The sequence below is a fragment of the Spea bombifrons genome, chromosome 2 (assembly GCF_027358695.1).
Source record: "Spea bombifrons isolate aSpeBom1 chromosome 2, aSpeBom1.2.pri, whole genome shotgun sequence".
NCBI classification, from domain to species: domain Eukaryota; kingdom Metazoa; phylum Chordata; class Amphibia; order Anura; family Pelobatidae; genus Spea; species Spea bombifrons.
Genome location: NC_071088.1, coordinates 9,075,628 through 9,085,453, shown reverse-complemented (window position 1 = coordinate 9,085,453; position 9,826 = coordinate 9,075,628). Strand labels below are relative to the sequence as shown.

Below are 9,826 nucleotides of genomic sequence, written 5' to 3'. Positions count from 1 at the left end.
AGAGTCATACACACCAAATGTCCTGAACTTTTAGGAAAGACATCAATGACTCTCCTAAACCTGGACTCTTAGGAGCTATTAATTAATTTAAAAGTCATGAAAATGAAATCATCCACTGAGCAAAACTAACTAGCCCAACTGATTTAACCCTAGGTTGATTTTTGCTACCATTATCTATTGCTTCAATTAGTTAAAAAAAAAAAAAAAAAAAAGTAACCCGGAATTTAGCATTAGCCGCAGCTTGCTGCCAATTTTCTGAGAGTATTTTAGCAACGAACATACTTTTGGCTAAATTCCTGATTTAGTTATATGGCAGCAATAGCCAATTTGAGAGCGTAAAATAGCTGAAAGGCTCTGTCATGTAAACCTTATTCCCATCTGAATCAATCTATGTATATATATATATTTATATATATATATATATATATATATATATATATTATACAGAGCAAATTTATATATACATTAGAAACGTGTAGTATATTATTTAAATTATTCATTTTCTTTCTTCCCCACCTAACTTTCAGCCTGGAGCCATTGTGAATGTTATGTTTGTATGTACATTAGTTTCTAAAAATTCTGGAAATGTGATTGCTGTGACGGGCAGCCAAATACTTCTTTAGAGCTACCCTCACCAAGTCATTAGCAGGACACACATGTATGTAGGTAGTGTGTATCGTGCATTGTAACCCAATACCAGTGTAACCCACCAAATAACGACACGGAGACCGAAATTGGATAAAGCAGGCCACAGCACAATTTTATCATAAAACCATAAAACACTGTGTTGGCCCAAAACACCATAAACCAATAAGAATAATATACAATAATCGATAAATACCGTATTTGCTCGATTATAAGACGAGGTTTTTTCCAGAGCAAATGCTCTGAAAAATACCCCTCGTCTTATAATCAGGGTCGTCTTATAATCAGACCTGAAATAGGTCTGATTATGAGACTAAGATCCAGATCCCCCGCAGCGATGCAGAGGACCTGGATCCTCCTGTGTTAACCCCCTCCCCCCCACTTACCGGTGCTTCTGAGTCCCCGGTGCTTAGTCCGGGCTGCGTGTAGAGCTCTACGCGATACAATCACGTAGAGCTCTACACGCTTCCCGGACTAAGCACTGGGGACCCAGATGCAGGGGACCTGGATCCTCCTGTGTTAACCCCCGACCCAACTTACCGGTGCATCTGAGTCCCCGGTGCTTAGTCCGGGCTGCGTGTAGAGCTCTACACGATACAATCGTGTAGAGCTCTACACGCTGCCCGGACTAAGCACTGGGGACTCAGAAGCACCGGTAAGCTGGAGGGGGGGGGCATAACACAGGAGGATGCAGGGGACCTGCATCCTCCTGTGTTATGCCCCCTCCAACTTACCGGTGCTTCTGAGTCCCCGGTGCTTAGTCCGGGCAGAGTGTAGAGCTCTACGCGATTCGCGTCGAGCTCTACATGCTGTCCGGACTAAGCACCTGGGGCTCAGATGCAGGGGACCTGGACCCTCCTGTGTTATGCGCCCCCCCCAACTCAGAAGCACCGGTAAGTTTGGAGGAGGGAGGGGGAGTGTTAAATGGGGGGTGTAAGGCATTTCTGGAGGCAGAGTGCTCTTTGAAATGCCTTTTAACCCCTTTAATGCCACTCTGCCTCCTGAAATGCCTTAAACCTCCCTATATGCCACTCTTCCCCATAATATGCCTTTTAATCCTCTAAGTGCCAGATAGGGTTAAAAGGCATATAGGGTTAAAAGGCATATCATGGGGCACAGTGGCATATAGGGTTAAAAGGCATATCATGGGGCACTGTGGCATTTAGAGGGTTAAAAGGCATATCATGGGGCACAGTGGCATATAGGGGGTATAAGGCACTTCTGGGGCAGATGTGCATAACTGGGGGGCAGGTTGGAAAATAGAAGGAAATAAAACCAAAATATTTTTCTCAAGCATACCTTTTATTAAAAAAAGTGTTTAAATGAATTAACATTTACTGGTAAAACTTTTTTCCTATAGGGTCGTCTTATATTCAGGCTTTTTCTTTTTTTCCTAAATTAATATTAAGATTTGGGGGGTCGTCTTATAATCAGGGTCGTCTTATAATCGAGCAAATACGGTAATAAATACAAATATACAAATATACATAACACATTACCGTAACATATTCAAAACATAACCAACACAGGAACCGAATTAACCTTGTCCTTGCCGGCCTCTCACACTGCACAATCCAGACCACAGGTACTCACCTCCCCCCTCGTCCAAACCAAATTGACAGCTACCTTTCGCTGTCCCACCACCAATGCTAACCACCAGCCGTCCAACAAGCTCGGTGGGCACATCCAATAAAACACCAGAGGTTAGGGGAGGATTGAGCCTTCCATTACCAGCATCCAAACTCCATCACTTACCAAAACCAGACCGGCAAGGACACACAAACCGCCAGCTGTGACAAAAGAAAGAAAGTTAGAACACAAAAAATAGGGAGGGAGGGTGGGAAGCAGGTAAGACTGTTGGCCGTGTCTATAAAAAGGACAGTGACCGGGGTCACCCATAGGGCACCTTATATCACCTAGGGTCTCCCACCCCTCAATTAACATACCCCAATCAAAACACGGACATGCCCTGAGCATGCACTAACCCACACACATACATGCTCCCTGTCCATTTAGCTACGCTGATTCCCAGGGGCCTAGATCTATAACCTTAACGATCGTACAGCAAGCAAAATAAAATGCACTCAAGCCCCAGACATGTCTAAAACCAGTACTATAATGCACCGGCCTCACCGTCCGCTCCCCGTTCATCGTCCTTGGTCCGAGTCAAACAGTCTTCTAGAATCTTACGTGAAAAAGCGATGTTTGCATCATTATTCAAGCGTCACATGGACTGGGTTCACTAACATACGGTGAACCCTGATAAGGGTAAAAAAAACATACGTGTATTATTGACAGCAAGCCTGTGCTGGGCATCTGGCAAACCAGGCAAATGTATTGGGTCAGGGCAGGTTACTCACCGTTAATGTATAGCCACAGGCTATAGCGTGCGTGCTGGCGTGTATATCCAGCAGACGGCCGCATTTTTTATTTTTTAGCAATGGATACTGATGGCACTAAAAGGAAATACTGTATATTCATTATATGACTGATAATACAGGTGTATGCCCTTATTTATGTATCTACGTGCTGGTGAAATTGAGCTGACAGGCATGCTCTTGGGGGATCAGTATTCATGCACAGTTTAATTCTTCCCACACAGATCCTTTCGGTAGGTAGCGGTACAGACCGTGACAATCCGCCTGTGGTCTGTCAGCTACCTAACACTTGTAAATAAATCCTTCTTCTCCCTCCATCACAGACTCTACACGCATCTGGGTAGCGCTCACCGTGAAACAGCACAGCGTGATCCTTGTTTGCTTGTGTCTTTTCACAATTAAGGAACACTTGTCCCCTTTGTCATGTAGACAATATTTTGCCAGACGGAATGTTGCCAGTTGGTTTAGATTGTCTGGCACCAGGAGATGAATGGTCTCCGTAGGTGTGGATGGTGGGCAGAAATGGATCACCTCTGTCATCTTCCGACCGCTCAGCATAGATTAGGGCACTGGTAGAGGAGGCCGGTAACTGGGCAACTACTGTCTTTAAAGTGGAATTTCGGGGGGTGATTTATCATGGCGAAGCTGGGATGAGCGTGGCGTTTCAAATGGCAAACGACCTCTATCCTTTTCTGTTGAGTAAGACAGTAGCACGAATATACCTCCTTTTTAACTTTTGAAATAAAGTATAGATTTTCTCATTCATCTTATTAGTTGTTTTTTTTGTTGAATTGATGAACTATGGAAGTGTTTCTGCACATGAAGGTGTCACTTTATAATTAGAAATGCCCTGTTGCATAGTGATTAACTTTTTAATGTTCTCCAGGGCTTGGAGAAAAAATTTCAGACTTCAGTGAGAGATGATATACCGGTAATACCTATAATAGGTAGAAAAGGGCTTTTTACAAAACCATGCTGACCTCAACTATCTCACCAAATACTAAAGCTGTACTTTGGAAGCTGATTTGAATGTTACTTTTTCAATATATTTTAGAAATGTTTCAAAGACAGTGGAACTTAAAAGTTCTGGTCTTCTGAAGTCATATTGAAAGAAGGTTTTAATCAAAGATTAATAAAAATCCTTGTTTTAGGGGAGTTTATCCTTTTACAAGAAAAGCAAGAATGGAAATCAACAGAGTGACTACCAGAAGGACGATGTATTTAACACTCAGGAGTTTCAAACAGATTAAGGACATGGCCCCTCCGCCTTTCCAATCTGTCATTCTTTAAAAAGTGTATAACCATTTAAATTGACTGCCAAGTCACGAGAATCGTCTGACAACATTTCCATGACACCAAAATACCTAGGAACTTCTCCGGGTCGCCACTGGAAAACTCCAGGTCACCGAAGTTCGGGCACAATCCAGTCCTCGGTTATTTCCCCTTCAGCAGCGGTCTTCTCCCCCAGTATAGAAGCCCCCTCATCACTGAGGTGCAGCTCTGCTATACCTGACTGCAAGGTCTGCCCAGTTCTCCAAAAATATAACTGAACTACTTACAGCAGATTAATACATAAAATATTACGCACAGTATGGGAGGCCATTGCCTAAGGTAATGCATTACTTTGCCGGTGCCTAATACACAAGTATGTATAACCGTGGAGATTTCTTGCTCGGTGTAGGAATTATTATTATTATTATTGCTACATTTGAATTACAAAACAAAAAGCACATTCCATACGACTATTACAGTAAGGTGGCGAATACAACATTATCGGGTCCCTGGTCTTGGAAGCTTACAATCTAGTAGGCGGTTATTTGGGAAATGAGTCAAGAGGTAAGGAATCATTCAGGGGTTATGTATAAATGTAATAAAAGGGGTACAAATAGACCAATTAGGTACATTCTATTGGTTGTCAAGGTGATTGCACCCACTTTGCATCACAGCTACTCTTTATACATAACTCAATGTTGGCGGGTGTACAATTCTTCAGGACATTCCTTCTCCTCAAGGAGGGGCAACTTTGTCTCCACTAGTCAATACCAGCAGCAATGTGTGCATTACTAGGAACATGTTCATACAGGATAAGAATCTTTACTTCTAGTTTCCGCTTTATGTAGTTTTTTTAGTGTCACACAGAAGAACCGCCATGAAGTAGAGGAACATGAAAGCTAGTCTGCCAACAGGGTGCTAGCGTCTGTAGGTAGGTAGTAGTCCCTTACATCAGTTTTTTGTAGTTGTATTAATAAGGCAATAAGGATGAGGGCAGGTAAAGTGTTCTTAATAAAGCAGTGGTAGCAGGGAGATGGTCAGTATACTCCCATCATTTGCAGACCTGGAGGCCGCCATTGCTGTCAGCCATGTGATATTTTGGCTGACTTTCCCTGCTTAAACACCACACTAGGCTGTTTCTTTATGGCAATGCTAATGAAGTCTGTTCCTCCATGACTTTGATTACTCAGAGTGTCCAATGGGTCAGATTTTATTATTTACTGCAGGCAGTGTGATAAGAAGTTTTTGTCAAGTAGATAAGGCTAAGATAACAGAGCTAAAACACATACAAATGGCTAATAAACAGCTGCCAATGTAATATAAAAAATAGTTGGGTGTTTCGTCCCTTTAAAGACTTTTGTTCATCTTGAGACCACTGTTTACCCTGAGATTTACAGGGGACCCCGAAATATTTATCTTCCTAAGCCCCACAAATGCTTGGGGCAGCCTTGCTACCGTCTCGTTGTTACAATCAGTACTGGATTTACGTTCTATGATGTTCTTAACTCCAATGAGGCTCTGGGTAGCAAGGCACCTTCAACACGTGGGGGAATATACGGAGCCGTGAATTAGCACATGGTTTTGGAGAGAAAAACACCCTGTTCATTTAAGTTACGTGTACTAAGAATAATTGTCGGTAACATGATTGGTCCCAGTTGGCACCCGGCAGAGCTAAGGACGGCAGACAGAGGTCCCAGGTGACGAACGCACTGCTGAAATTGCTGTTTATTATGACAAGCCGATCTTCTGTTTCAAAAGTGGCAAAGACGTTTGCTATTAGCAGTCTCTGTGTGCGGCTTGTTTATGCTGTTAAATAACAGTTATTGAGTACATTTCAAATATATGTCTCATAAGAGAGTGCATCTCAACCCACAATAGCGAATGCAGAGATTTAACGCTATTACAGTTTTTCGCCAGTAATAATGTTTCTGTTAAGCATACATTTTAAGTAGGATAATATCATTATATAAAAATGCATTTGCATTTGTATAATCTTATAATGTTTTTTTACGGTAAGGAGCTACGAAAAAGGCGCTCAGAACTTCTCTATGATTATATATAGACGAGGTGATTGGATAAATCTTTATATATTTTTTTTACATGGAGCGTAGAATATCAAATGTAGGCTCATTACCATATGTGGGGACTTGCGGGGATATCAAATGTTTGGTTAAAGTAAAAGAAGCGAAAATACTAGAAAATTTCCTCAGGTCTTTAACTGTTCTCCGTCTATAAGTCTTCACTTGGACAACTCATATCTTCCTTTTGCTTCCAATACCACCTAAATCCAGATGACACCCTAATCTATAACTCTTTCTCTCGACCCTTCACCCTCTCTTCAAACTCACCTCACTGACTGTCTTTCTGGAATTGTATCATGGATGGCATTGCGTTACCTGAAGCTTAACATCTTTAAGACTGATTTTATGGTAATCCCAAGACCAAGTTCATTGCCTTGCTGTCCCACTTGACTCACTCCTTCATCCCTTAAATCCAGTCCCTCACTAAATCCTGCTGCCTTCACCTCAAAAACATCTCCCAAATTTCTCACACAAAAAACTTATTTCCCACAAAATATGAGTACATCCCCTTCTGATATCCCGCCTGGATTATTGCAACTCCATATTAACTGGTCTCCCCCTCTCCCGCCTTTCACTGCTCCAACACTGCAGCTCCACCGACCTTTCTCTGTCACCGTTCCTCATGGGCTGCTCCACTGTTCCAATCATTCCATTGGCTTCCCATATCCTCCAGAAGCAAATTCAAACTCCTGACCTTGACCTACAGAGCCTTTAACATCTTTGCACCCCCTTATAATTCTACCCTCCTATCCAAATAAACCCCTAACGCCTAACCTGCTCCTCTCTTCTACCATCATAATCTCTTCCCACTCCCAGGATTTCATCCTGACCCTCTGGTTTTAGATTATTTTAGAATCTAATGTTTCATTTTTCTTTGAGATAAACGCCCCCTGTACTTTGTTTAATCCCTTTAAGTATTTAAATGTTTATATCACATTGCCTCTTTCTCACTTTTCCTTCCATCTATACATATTAAGATCCCTTAATCTTCTCTAGTTTTTATCCTGCACACCATTCACTGTATCTTAAGAACTTCCAACCAGTTTATCAGCAGTGTTTGATAGTTTTGATTATTGACAAAGTATTTTCGGTAAGCAGGTCTGGTTAGATTTTGTAATGCCTGATATTAGGTTAAATCCAGAGAAACTCTTCGTATAACCCCAATATTTACGCACATATATAGTTAGATAGATAGTGAGACAGTTTAAAAGTCTTGACTGGTGAATTTCTCTCTGATTAACCCAGCGTTAGTGAAATATTTTATTATGGTGGCTTAGCGCCCCCTTGTGGAATATTTTATAAATGCATAATATAGAAATATAGAATTTGCAGCAGTTGACGTCACTTAGGTGACGTCTTCTTCTCAGATGAAAAACATTTTCTATTTCGGAATTCCATTCATCTGTCGGGGTTGCCATGGAAACAAGACATCAACACGTAGAAGAAGTTGAATTAAGATAGCGATTAAAAGATTCGCCTCTTCTTAGTTTAGTTAAAATGGCGGCCACGGCGACGAACAAATGAACAAATATTCTCGAATTGTGCATTTTTTTAACTTTGTTTGTCCAATGTTCGTTATTTGGACAAATGGACGAAACGGTAAAATTCAGCATGAAAACAAGTAACTAATACAACTATTCAGCCCATCTGGTCTACTTATTTCTGCCTAATGTTGGCCTTTTCTTAGATTCAGGAGCCATATACCTATCCTATACATATTTAAATTCCTGTACTGTATTAGCCTTCAACGTCTCTAATGGGAGGCTAATTCCTCTTTTATTACTCAAAAACTCAGGCCTGGTTTTTGGGACTCTCTCTACAAATTTGGGACCTTTGAAGATCTAACCTAGAATGCCAGTGTATATTAGAGACGCTAATATATTTGATATATTAGGTTACTTAAGCTGTGGCACCAGACATGCGTCTCGTTAGAATCTGGAAACCCTCTGTTCAAATGCTATCTATGTAATAATTTTCTATCAGTGTACCATCTATCTTTTGTTCATAGACATTCTGCGAATGCACAGGACAGCAAAGTGGTCAGGAAGTGGTCGATACTTCTCAGAACAAAAGATTGCTTTCGGTTGTATTAAGATTCATTATTCTGCAAACCCAGAACAGAGGTTTTGTTATTCGAGTAGCTACAGTATTACCACCTAATGCTGGAAGAGGGCTATATTTAATGTAAGTGAAATGTAACGCACGGCTTTGTTTTCTTTTTGTGTGCCGTGCTGGTTTATACTTTTCTTGATAAATGCTGCCTTAGCTTATTTGAGCCTTTGTATTAATTGTGTCCTTTCCTAAAATTTTAAGGATTAAGACAGATTTAGGCCACAATCATGAGGATTTGGTGCCTTACTAACATACCTGGGAACTTCCAGGGTAGGCTCCCCAAAGCTCTCCCTATTATGGGTGGTAGCTTTGCGTGGGGGGGGCAGGGGTTTAAAACCTGGTCCTCAGCATCACCAGACTACAGACACCAGTGGCTCGACACAAATAAATTATCCAAAACCCTATGAAAGACTAAAATTATGTAAAAAATATTTTTTTTAAAAAAAAAACAGAAAAATGACGTTTCCTCTTCTTATATTTTCAAAGATAATCACAAAAATGTTAATAATCTCTCCTAGTTAAAAGCTAACCTTTATTGAAATAAGTAAATTAAAAAGCAACCTGGGCTAAAATTGTGAAAAATATGCGAAAAAAAAAACATTAATAATATTAAAATGTTTTGTGATATTGTATCTACTTTTGGGTTCCTAGCTTTTGGGTTCCCGGCTTTTATTCCTACAAGCTTATGGTTTGCAGGAAGCCTAAAGGTGTTATACCAGAAGCTTTTCTATCTTGAAAGGTTGCAGAAAGCTACATGAAAAGCTAGACAGAAAGAACCCTTGGTGACTTCCTTTTGTCTATTGCATTAATTAAATGACTATTCTTTGAATATTTAAATAAAGGAAATTGATTTTTTCCGCATAAAATATTCTGTGCAGCCCTCTTAGTTGAAAGGAAATTTGCATGAGTTCTGATCATTGTGTAAACGTATTTGTTTAATTTCCACGTTCCTTTAATCTTTTTTTTAGACGTAGCAAGTACGGTTTCTTTCAACAGGACTAGTCTGAAAGCAGGGAGAAACCATGAACAGCCGAATCGTGTCCTTCCCTTGGTTGCATAGATGACCAAACTTCAGTCGATTTTTCCAACCCAACCAGCTATTTTACATTAATTTCATCCGCATGCGAAGCCCTCGGCTGTGGATCGTGCCAGCCGCTGACAATAACAGATCTTCAAATACAGCTCTCTCTGTCCGGTACATAACAAAAGTAACATGTCAAACGTGTGTTTACAGAGGAAGAAGTTCTGTTTAAACTCTCCAAAGTAAAGAAGGATGCATCCATGAGAACCAAAGGGATACACCCGGTTATTAAAAGAGCTTTGGAGTGTTCTTTAAAC

At 40.7% G+C, this 9,826-nt stretch overlaps 1 long non-coding RNA gene across 1 annotated transcript; it reads left to right on the top strand.

The window, feature by feature from the left end:
* The first annotated feature begins 5,172 nt into the window (after window positions 1-5,172).
* LOC128474327 (uncharacterized) lies at window positions 5,173-9,822 on the top strand. Its single transcript, XR_008346340.1, has 3 exons — window positions 5,173-5,226; window positions 9,485-9,703; window positions 9,753-9,822. It is a non-coding gene; the product is annotated as an uncharacterized LOC128474327 (long non-coding RNA).
* The last annotated feature ends 4 nt before the right edge of the window (window positions 9,823-9,826 follow it).